This window comes from Penaeus japonicus, unplaced genomic scaffold, assembly GCF_977035675.1.
Source record: "Penaeus japonicus unplaced genomic scaffold, GWHDUDI00000001_assembly GWHDUDI00000031, whole genome shotgun sequence".
Lineage (NCBI taxonomy): Eukaryota > Metazoa > Arthropoda > Malacostraca > Decapoda > Penaeidae > Penaeus > Penaeus japonicus.
Window position 1 is genome coordinate 25,568,284 of NW_028234433.1, and position 10,000 is coordinate 25,578,283.

General features: G+C 46.3%; 1 protein-coding gene across 1 annotated transcript in view; it reads left to right on the forward strand.

The window, feature by feature from the left end:
* Positions 1-10,000, forward strand: part of unc-5 (netrin receptor unc-5) — a gene marked incomplete in the record, with an annotated part of 398,147 nt that overhangs the window by 148,954 nt on the left and 239,193 nt on the right.

Consider the following 10,000-nt stretch of genomic DNA (forward strand, 5'->3'; position numbering starts at 1 on the left):
GGACGGCTGCGGCGGCTGGTGGAAGCACTCGCGGTTGACCCCCCCCCCCCTACTCCTCCTCCTCCCCCCCTCCTCCTCCTCCTCCTCCCCCTTCTCCTCCCCCTTCTCCTCCTCCTCCTCCTTCTCCCTTTTCTTCCCTCTGCCATCTTAAGGTACGAGCAACGCGTGCCTGGCAATGACAAAACCTCAAAGAAAAGCAGAGAGAAAGAGAGAAAAGAAGAAGAAGAAGAAGAAGATGAGTAGGAAGAATAGTCGGTTAGATCAGAGAAGAGAAAAAAAAATGGGAAGAGAAGGAGAAGGAGGAGATTAGGGGGTGGGGGGTGGGGGGCTGGGGAGGGGGAGCTGGGGTGGACAAAGCTTTCGCGTATCCTTTTTGTCCCCCGCCTGATGGACATTTGTTAATTATGAGAGTCTGGTATTGTAGCGGCGAGGAGCGGCCGCCATCTTTCTGGATATCTTTTTGTTTTTGTTTTTTTTGTTGTTGTTCTTTTTTTTATGTCTTTGTCATTGTCTTTTCGCTCTTCTTATTTGTTAAGTTGATTGAATTTGGTGACAGCTGTTGTTGTGTTGGGGAATGATCGAGAGATTGGGAGGGGGAAGGGGGAAGGGGGAAGGGGAAGAGAATGGCGGGTACAGGGAGGAGGAGAAGGTGAAGTGTGGCAAAGGGAAAGGAAGGGGGGAGAGGGGGAATGAGGCGGGGAAAGGAAGGAGAAGAAGAGTGGCGGGGAGGGGAGAGGGAAGGTGGAGGAGATAGGAAATGTGTCTTTTTGAAATTGGGTTTACATGAACGAGTTTTAGAAAGAAAGAAAGGGAGAGAGAGAGAGAGAGAGAAAATCGCTGTCAAATTTCGCTTAGTCTTCTGAATTGAATCATTTCTGAAGAATCTCATTTATCTTGACATGATTGGTGTTTAAATGATTGATTAATATCATAGCGTCGAAACAATAAGTGTTTTTATTTATAGTTAAGATGGATTGATTTTAGTTTTTTAAAAATTTAAACACCAAATCTGAGGTAAAGTGAAGGTAAAAACAGCTAACGTTTTCTTCCTGCAATGTTGAAAGTAAGAGACATTTTCGCTGGCATTACGACTCGTTGCAATGTCACGTCATCCCTGTCACGCGTCACACACGTCGCTCTTGTCACGCTGTTGACATTATAGTCGTCCAGGTTTTCCTTTTAAAGAGAGGGAGGAGGAAGACATTATTACGAGGGTCTTTGGTAAGTGTGGAATGTCGATTGAACGATATTTTGGGGTAATTGAGAGGGAGGGAGGTGGGGAGAGGGAGAGGGATGGGGAAAGGGAGAGGGATGGAGAGAGGGAGAGAGATGGGGAGGGAGAGAGAGAGAGGGAGAGAGAGGGCTGGGAGGGAGGGAGAGGGAAAGGGAGAGGGAGAGGGATGGAGAGGGAGAGGGAAGGCTGGGAGGGAGGGAGAGAGAGAGAGAGAGAGAGAGAGAGAGAGAGAGAGAGAGAGAGAGAGAGAGAGAGAGAGAGAGAGAGAGAAGCAGAGGGAGAGGGAGAGGAAGGGAGGGAGGGAAGGAGGAGGGAGGGAAGGAGAGAGGAAGGGAAAAAGAAATTATAAATGTACAAGCCGTATCCATATTCAAATAAGTATTTGCATGTTTAGAAACGTGTGTATCGGTAAACATGCAATCCTCAAAATCTAGAAACACTCGTATATTTCCCCTCTCTTTTTTTCTGAATTGAGAGATTAGAACCATACTCCTTCCCCCCTCTCCCATCCCTCCTCCCCAACCCTAAAAACCTCTCCGTCCTCACCCCCCCTCCCCAACCCCACCTTAAAAAAATGCGTAACTACGACACGGGCGCAATCCCGTTGTCAGCGCGACGCCCTCGCCCACGTATTTCAAGGGGGAGGGGAGAGAAGGGGAAAGGGGAGGGAGAGAAGGGGAAAGGGGAGGGGGAGGGGGAGGAGGGGATATTGTGTTGAGGGGGAAAAGGGTGAGGGGGGAGGAGGGAAGGCGACGTAGAGGGGGAAAGTGGAGAGGGAGGAGGGAAGATGGCGTGGAGGGGGATAGTGGAGAAGGAGTGGGGGGTGGGGGTAGGGGAGAGAGAGGGAGGTCGAAGGGGGAGCTTCCCGGCACAAGAAAATTAAACATTAGTGTCTGTTCGTCCCGTCTTGAGTGCCGCTAACGCCTCCCCTCACGCGGCGGCTCGGCGAGGGGAAAGCTCTGACAGGGACGAGGGGAAGAGGAAGAGGAAGAGGGGAAACGGAAGGGAGGAGAGGGGAGGGGGGGTTGAAGAGGGGGTAACGATGAGGGGGGGGGATGGGAGAAAGAGGGAAGAAGTAGCTGTATTTTTCCATCCCGGTTTATGAGCGGGAAAAGTTGCTTGACGGAGTCTAAGTGTGTTGAACTGATTTTACGAAGGGAGAATGTTGGAGGAAGGGGAAGAGGGGGGAAAGGGGGGGAGGGAGTGGGGGTGCGTTCGTGTGTGTGTGTGTGTGTGTGTGTGTGTGTGTGTGTGTGTGTGTGTGTGTGTGTGTGTGTGTGTGTGTGTGTGTGTATGGAAGGATTTGATGAAATGCTAGAACACATACCTGCACATACGCAAACAGACACAAACTCTCGCGCACACACGTACACACACACACACACACACACACACACACACACACACACACACACACACACACACACACACACACACACACACACACACACACGTACACACACGTACACACACCCGGCCACATAACCCCGCACACACTCACAAAGAACTTCTCCGTATCAGTCTGGAATTAGTGGCAAGTCAAAGAAAGTTGGCTGTATTTTTTAGCATTAGGGAGCAGACTCGGTCAATAATACAGGCGATGGAGAGAAGCTGCTCGGGGGTTGGGCGGGGTTGGGTGGGGTGGGTGGGGGTTTGGGTGGGGTGGGTGGGGGTGGGGGAGGGGCGAGGGGGGGGGGCGTCGGTTACGCGGCCGATGCTCGCTTTTTCTGCGTCGACTTTTGGCGGACGGATATTTTTCTTTCTTTATATATATATATATATATATATATATATATATATACATATACATACATATATATATATATTATATTTTATGTGTGTATATGTATGTATATATGTATGTATGTGTGTGTGCGTGCGCGCGCGCGTGTGTGTATGTATTTATGTATGTTTGTTTGTTTGTTTGTTTGTTTACCTGCATGAGTGCGTTCGTATATGTGTATGTATCTGCATACATGTATACATCAAAAGTTTCTTTCTCCCCCCATATATAAAGACATCCATACACAAAATCTTCAAAATTAATACAAATAAGCACACTGATAAAAAAAAGAAGAAGAAAATCCTCAGAAAAGCGCCAGTAAAAAGCCCATTTTGCGCCCACCGTACCGCACGACACTACAGCAGCGGGCGGGGCGAAGAGTAGCAGCAGCAGCAGCATCGGGCGTACGGGATCCGATCGGTTATCTGGGTATTGACAAAGTTTCCAATCCCATGTAGATATCAAAAGATCACCCTCGGTGGAAAAGTTACTCGTCGGATGAACTCTTGGGGAGTTTACCGGGCCTATTATGGGAGATTCTGGGACTCCTGCTTGAGGGGGGGAGGGTGTGGGTGGGGTGGGGTGGGGTGGGGTGGGGTGGGGTGGGGAGTGGGGTGGAGGAAGAGAGGGATGGGGGAAGGGGGAAAGAGGGGGGATGGGGGAAGGAGGGGTGCTCCTGTGAGAAGAGCGAGAGAAGTTGATTTCGACCAGTGAGTGTGTGTGGGTGTGGGTGTGGGTGGGGATGGGGGTGTGGGTGTTCCTTCCTTCCTTTATAATTCCGTCTCTCTTCCACTTCTTCCTTCTTCCCTCCATCCCTTCTTCTTTAGTTTCCCCTTCCTTCCTTCCTCCTGCCTTCCCTCTTCCTCTCCTTCCTTCTTCTCTCTATCCCTTCTTCTTTACTCCTTTACTTCCCCCTTCCTTCCTTCCTCCTGCCTTCCCTCCAGCTCTCCTTCCTCACTCCATTACTTCCGCCTTCTTTCCTTCCTTCCTTCCTTCCTCCCTTCCTCCTTCCTCCTTCCTCCCCTCAAGCTCTCCTTCCTCACTCCATTACTTCCTCCTTCCTTCCTTCCTTCCTTCCTTCCTTCCTTCCTTCCTTTTTCTTCTTCCCTTTCGCCATTTGATATGACATGAAAGAGGGATGACATCTGCTGCCTCCATCTCGAGCCTAATCAGGAATGACTTTATTTTATTGGTGCTCACTGGGTCGTCGTTTCTCCTTCTCGTTTTCGCGTCGTTTAGTTGATCAGAATGGGAGGGGAGGAGGGGGAGAGGGAGAGGGAAAGAGAGAGGGGGGAGAAGGGAGTGTTTTTTATAGCGAATAAATTCTTGTGTTCTTTATTAATGTTTTCTCATTTCTTTATTTTCAGGTAAGTGTGAAGGGCGGAGGTGAAGGAGATAAGCGGAGAGGGTAGGTATGCACGCAGGAGGCGATGACGGAGGAACAGAGAGAGAGAGAGAGAGAGAGAGAGAGAGAGAGAGAGAGAGAGAGAGAGAGAGAGAGAGAGAGAGAGAGAGAGAGAGAGAGAGAGAGAGAGAATGAAGGAAGCAGAAAGAGGGGGAGGAGAGGGAAATTGATGGAAGAGGGGAAAGTGCAGAAGGGTTTAGGAAAAGAGCGTAGATAGGTAAGTGGAGAAGAGGAAAGGGGGAGCAGATAAAAGGATAAGGGGAGGTATGGGGAGATAAAAAAAAAAATGTTTGGCGGTTAGTAAAAGATTGGGGGAGGGGGAGGGGAGGGGGAGCGAAGGGGGAGTTGAGTTAGTATCGGGAGGGGTAAACTTTTTCCCCTCTAATCAGCATGCCGGTATTTATTCCCCCTCTATGATAGACTTTACCTTTTCCCCCTCTTCTTCCCCCTTTCCCCCTTTTCTGTCCATATCCTCCCCTTTTCCTCACTGCTTCTCTCTCTCTCTCTCTCTCTCTCTCTCTCTCTCTCTCTCTCTCTCTCTCTCTCTCTCTCTCTCTCTCTCTCTCTCTCTCTCTCTCTCTCTTCTTTCTTACCTTCCTCCTTTCTTCCCTCCTTCCCCCTCTCTCTCCCCCCCTCTCCCCCCTTTCCCCCTCTCTTCCTGTGCCTTTCTATGGCCTTTCTTTCCTTCCTTTGTTCTTCAGTCGCCTGTTCCCCTTTTCGGATATTCATCCAATATTTCTTTTCTTATTCCTCTTCGACCTCCTCTCATTCTTTTCTTATCCTCCCTCGATTCCCCTTCGCCTTTATTTGTATCTCCTTCCTCTTTCTCATTCTTTGACTATTTTCTCTCTCTTTCTGTTCACTATTTTCCTTTCCTTTTTTCTTTTCTTTTCTTTTTTTTCTTTTTTTAGCAATCATCTCGTCTTTCTTCATATTTCTTGTATTTTTTTTCTTTCTTTCTTTCTCTCCGTCTTGCATTTCCCCATTTTTTTCCCCGATGATTGAATTTTGTTTTTATTTATTTTCTTATTCTTATTGTTTTGTTTTTGTTTTTGTTTTTGTTTTGTGAATATGTTCTTAACTTCCCTTTGTTTGTTTATTTGTTTTGAGTTTGGTAAGCTTCCTTTTTCTTCATATTTGTTTTTTTATTGTTATTATTATTATTTTTTTTTTCATTGTAGGGGAAGCAAGGGTTTTTCGTATATATTTATATGCGTTTTTTCTTCTTTCTTTCTTGTTTTTTTTATGACCCTATCTTCATTTTCATCTTCCTTAGATTTTAGTTGTCGTTTTTTTATTCATTATATGTCTTCTGCCCGTCTTCCTTTTTTATGTTTTTTTTTCTGGGTTTCTCTTCTTCCTTGGTGTGTTGTCAATATTTTATTTTCCCTCTCTTCCCTCCATTCTCCCCCTCCTCTTCCTCCTCCTCCTCCTCTTCCTCCCCCCTACCCTTCCTTTCTTTCCTCTCCCCCACCCTTCCTTTCTTTCCTCTCCCTCCTTCCTCACCGCTCTCACCTTACCTCCTCTCCCCTCTTCCCTCTCCCCTCTCCCCCCCCCACCTCTCACTTCTCCCCTCATACATCGGCCGAACCGCTTTGTGTCGCATAGTTATTGAGTTCAATATCAAGTATGGCATGAAGTATTAGACTAAGTTTCCCTTCGTCGCTTTTTCCCCTCACTCCCCCCTCCCCTTTTTTCCCCTTCACTTCCCTCTCTCTTTCTTCTGGCTCTCCCTCACCTGTGACTTTCCCTTCTCCCTTATGTTCACCCTTCAATATTGACTGTGTCGCTCCCCCTTCGTTCTCCCTCTCTTTTCCTCTTAATCTCCCTTTTTCTTTACTTCCCTTATTCTTCTTTTACTGTTTTCTAACATATCTCCTCCCCTCACCTTCCTTTCTCCTATCCTCTTTACCTCCTCTCCCTCTCCCCTTCACTCTCCTCCTTCTCCCCTCCTCTCTCTCTCCCCTCACTTTTCCCCCCCTTCCCTCCTCTCCCTCTCTCCTCACCACCCCCCTCCCTTCTCTCTCCCCTCACTTTTCCCTCCCTTCCCTCCTTTCTCTCCCTCTTCCCTCCTCTCCCCTCACTCCCCCCCCTCTTCCCTCCTCCCCCCTCACTCTCTCCCCCTCTCCCCTCTTCCCTCCCCTCCCCCTCTTCCCTCCTCCCCCCCTCGGCCGCCCACTGCATCTACAAAACACCTCGCGTCGATAAGGTTAATCCGCGCGGCCATCGGAAGCCTCCAACTTGCACCTTATGTCCCGGTTCCCCAAGGGCGAATACCGCGTGCCACCGGACTCTCCAGCGATGATGTCAAGTTGAGGTCGCCGTCGCTTCATTTATACAGGAATTTAATTTTGATGTTTTGGAGCTTTGGGAGGGTTGCTGGTTGAGGAGGCGGGGGGGAGGGGGGAGGCAGAGGTAGTTAGAGGGGGAGGGGGAAGGGGAAGGTAGTTGGAGAAGTTGAGTTTGTTGTATTGAAGAGTATTCTTGCTTGGGGGAGATTTTTTTCATTTTTTTTCATTTTTTTTGCTTTGCCTTTTTTTGTTCTCGTTCTTCCTCGTTATTGACTCGTTCTCTGTCTATCGATTTCACTGTCTCTCTCTTATTCTCTCTCTCTCTCTTTCTCTCTCTTATTCTCTCTCTCACTCTCACTCGTTTCATATATTTTAAATCGATGAACAGATTGTCTGAAACTCGGCGTCTTGATTGCGGGAACCTCCCCCCCTCCCGCCCCCCTCCTTTCCGCCCTTCCCCTATCCCTCTGTCGCCTAACCTTGTTTGCCCTCGTTGCATGTTGCAATTGCTCTATTTGCGGATGTGACGATAGCGTTGCAACATGGCCCATGCTGTTGTTGCAATGCGGTGGCGTCAGTTGCAAGTTTGTTGTGTTCTGTAAAGCCTTTAAGATTTTTTTTTTTTTTTTTTTTTACCGGTTAGGGTCCGAATCGCCAAATTTGAAATCCTTTCGATCAAAGATGGAAAATCGATTAGGTACTTTAATTTGTGTACCTTCCAAAAAAAAAATCCTCCCCCATAGATAATTTGATAATTACAGACGCACATACATGGTCTCACGTAAGTCTCCCCTCCCCCCTTCTCCCTCTCTCCCTCCCTCCCTCCTTCCTTAACCCTCTCCTTCACCCCCTCCCCCCCACCTCCCCTCCGTTAATTTTGGCAATTTTCGAGAACAAAAAATATATATAGTCGACGGGTTCCCCCACGTACTACAATGCATTTTGATGGACGTTTCTTAAATAGTCAAACTTCAGTTATGTGTCGGTGGGGTATAAGGGGGAAGAGGAGAAAGGGCTGGGGGGGTGGGAAGGATTGTGGTAAAAATTCCATCAACTTTTTGGTCTGACATACAACGCACGCCATTCCCCCACCCCCCTCCCCCCTCCTCTCTTGCCCCCCTTACCCCCTCTCTTAAGAAAGTCCCAGACTGTTGTTTACCGGCGGGGGCGATTAAGTCATTAAATCAACCGTCTTGTTCACAAAACGTTATGTAACTGACTTATCATCTTTCTATCGTTATCTGGTTGTAGGATCGAATGTTCTCGCGTCTGCAGGATCGCGGGAAGGAACGAGTGAGAGAGGAGGGAAAAAAAGAATTCAATTCCCTCGCTGGCTAGGATTCAGGAGACTGCCAGCCGCTTGTCCGATGCTCGTTTGTTTCACTTTCCCGCCATTTTTCCCTCCGATCGCCTTTCGGGTGACTTCTTGCAGGGTTTAATCTCTCTCTTCTATTATGCTTTTCGAATTTTCTCTTTTACGAAGGATTGCGAATATTGGCTTTAAGATGAAAATAGAGAGAGAGAGATAAGTTTTGACAGTCGCGTCGAGAGATATAAGCGATAAAAAAAACGAAAGTTTCGTACTGACGACCGAACATTACAGCCGCTTTGTTCGAAGGAACCGGCAACAAAAGCAGCTATTTAGAACAGTAACTGCCGAATCAGCGGCCAATCAGATAAGGACCTAGGAATCCTGACGCAGTGCTGGCACTAAGTCAGGAGTGTCAGCGCTGACCGATGTCCCGTGACGCCTCCGCCGATAAAAGTCTCGAGTTCAATTGAAACGTTAATGCGGGAGTACCTTGACTGCCGCCATTAATTTTTCCAGTGAAGTTTCGGGAATTGAACTTTTTTATCTGTAAAACTTTATTTTTTTTTACTTTTTACATTTTCAATGGTTTTACTATAGACTTTTATTTTTTGCTTCTTTTTTTCACTATTTTTTTTATTTCGCGTGGGAATTGATTTATTTATTGACGTGTAAACTCACTTAAGAACTTTAAATTTATGCGAAGGATTTTCTTTCGTCTTTTTTCACGTAAGTTTTCAAGAATACGTGATGAGGATGTCAAGTTGTTTATTCATGTGATTATACGGTATTGACTTCAAGTTGTGATTTAGTTTGTCAAAGAAACACGAATGTAAACTATTTTATCTTCGACATTAAAAGCTAAAGAGTGAGGAGATCTTTGGACATTAATTTCTTCTCGTTTTCTTTAATTTTCTTTTTCATCTTTCTTCTTAATTTCCATCTTCATTTTCTTCATCTTCATCTTCATCTTTCTTCTTCATCCTCTTCTTTTTTCTTCTTCTTCATCTTTAACTTCTCCTTTTCTTCTTTCGTCATCCTCTTTCCTTCTTTCCTTCTTCCTCTTCGTCTTTAAATCTCTAAATAAAAAGAATCGGATCCGAGATTTCGACATAAAATTAGATTACCTTATTATCCTATAATATCAAAAAGGCATCATTACCCTGTTATTTCTACAATGCAAACTCCCCCCTTTTTTCTGCCTCACTTTTTATTTTTATTTTATTTTTTATTTTTTATTTTTATTATTATTTTTTTTTTACACACCCAGTTCTTTATTCATATAGAACACTCTGCAAAGATTTACATAAATGCGTCTCGTAATTCGTTAATGGGCGTAACATATGTTTTTAGTGGCAATTTTACGCGTATAACCGGGGCTTAAGTGCATTCATACGTAGTTGAATCATCATCATCTGGGATTACTGGGGGAGGGAGGGAGGGGGGAGGGGGATGAGAGTGTTATATATGTGTATGAACGAGGGGGGAGGGGAAGGGGAAGGGGGAGGGGGAAGAAGGGAGAATGTTAGATATTTATATATTTGAACGAGAAAGAAGAGGGAAGATATGTATAAAATGTAAGACATTATATATATATATATATTTTTTTTTTTTCTGTTGTTCTTATGCCTTTAAGCTTAGCTCTTCCCCGTTATAGTGAATTGTGTAAATATTGGGAATACTTATTACGGAAATTATCCCCATGCACGGCCCGTCACCCCTCCCCCCTCCCCACTCTCTTCATCCCTTCAATTCAGAGGGTATGTAGACTCCCCCCTCCCCTACCCCCCCGCCATTCATGAATACAGAGGAGGTACCCACGACCCCCACTTTGAAACCAAAGGGGAAAATGGAAGGGCATTTCCCTGTTTTTTTTTAATACTCTTTCCCTCTCATCTTCCCTTCATATCGCCCTTCACTTTTATCTTTTATTCTCCCTCCCTCCCTCTCTCCTTCCGTCTCTCCTACCCTTCCTTCC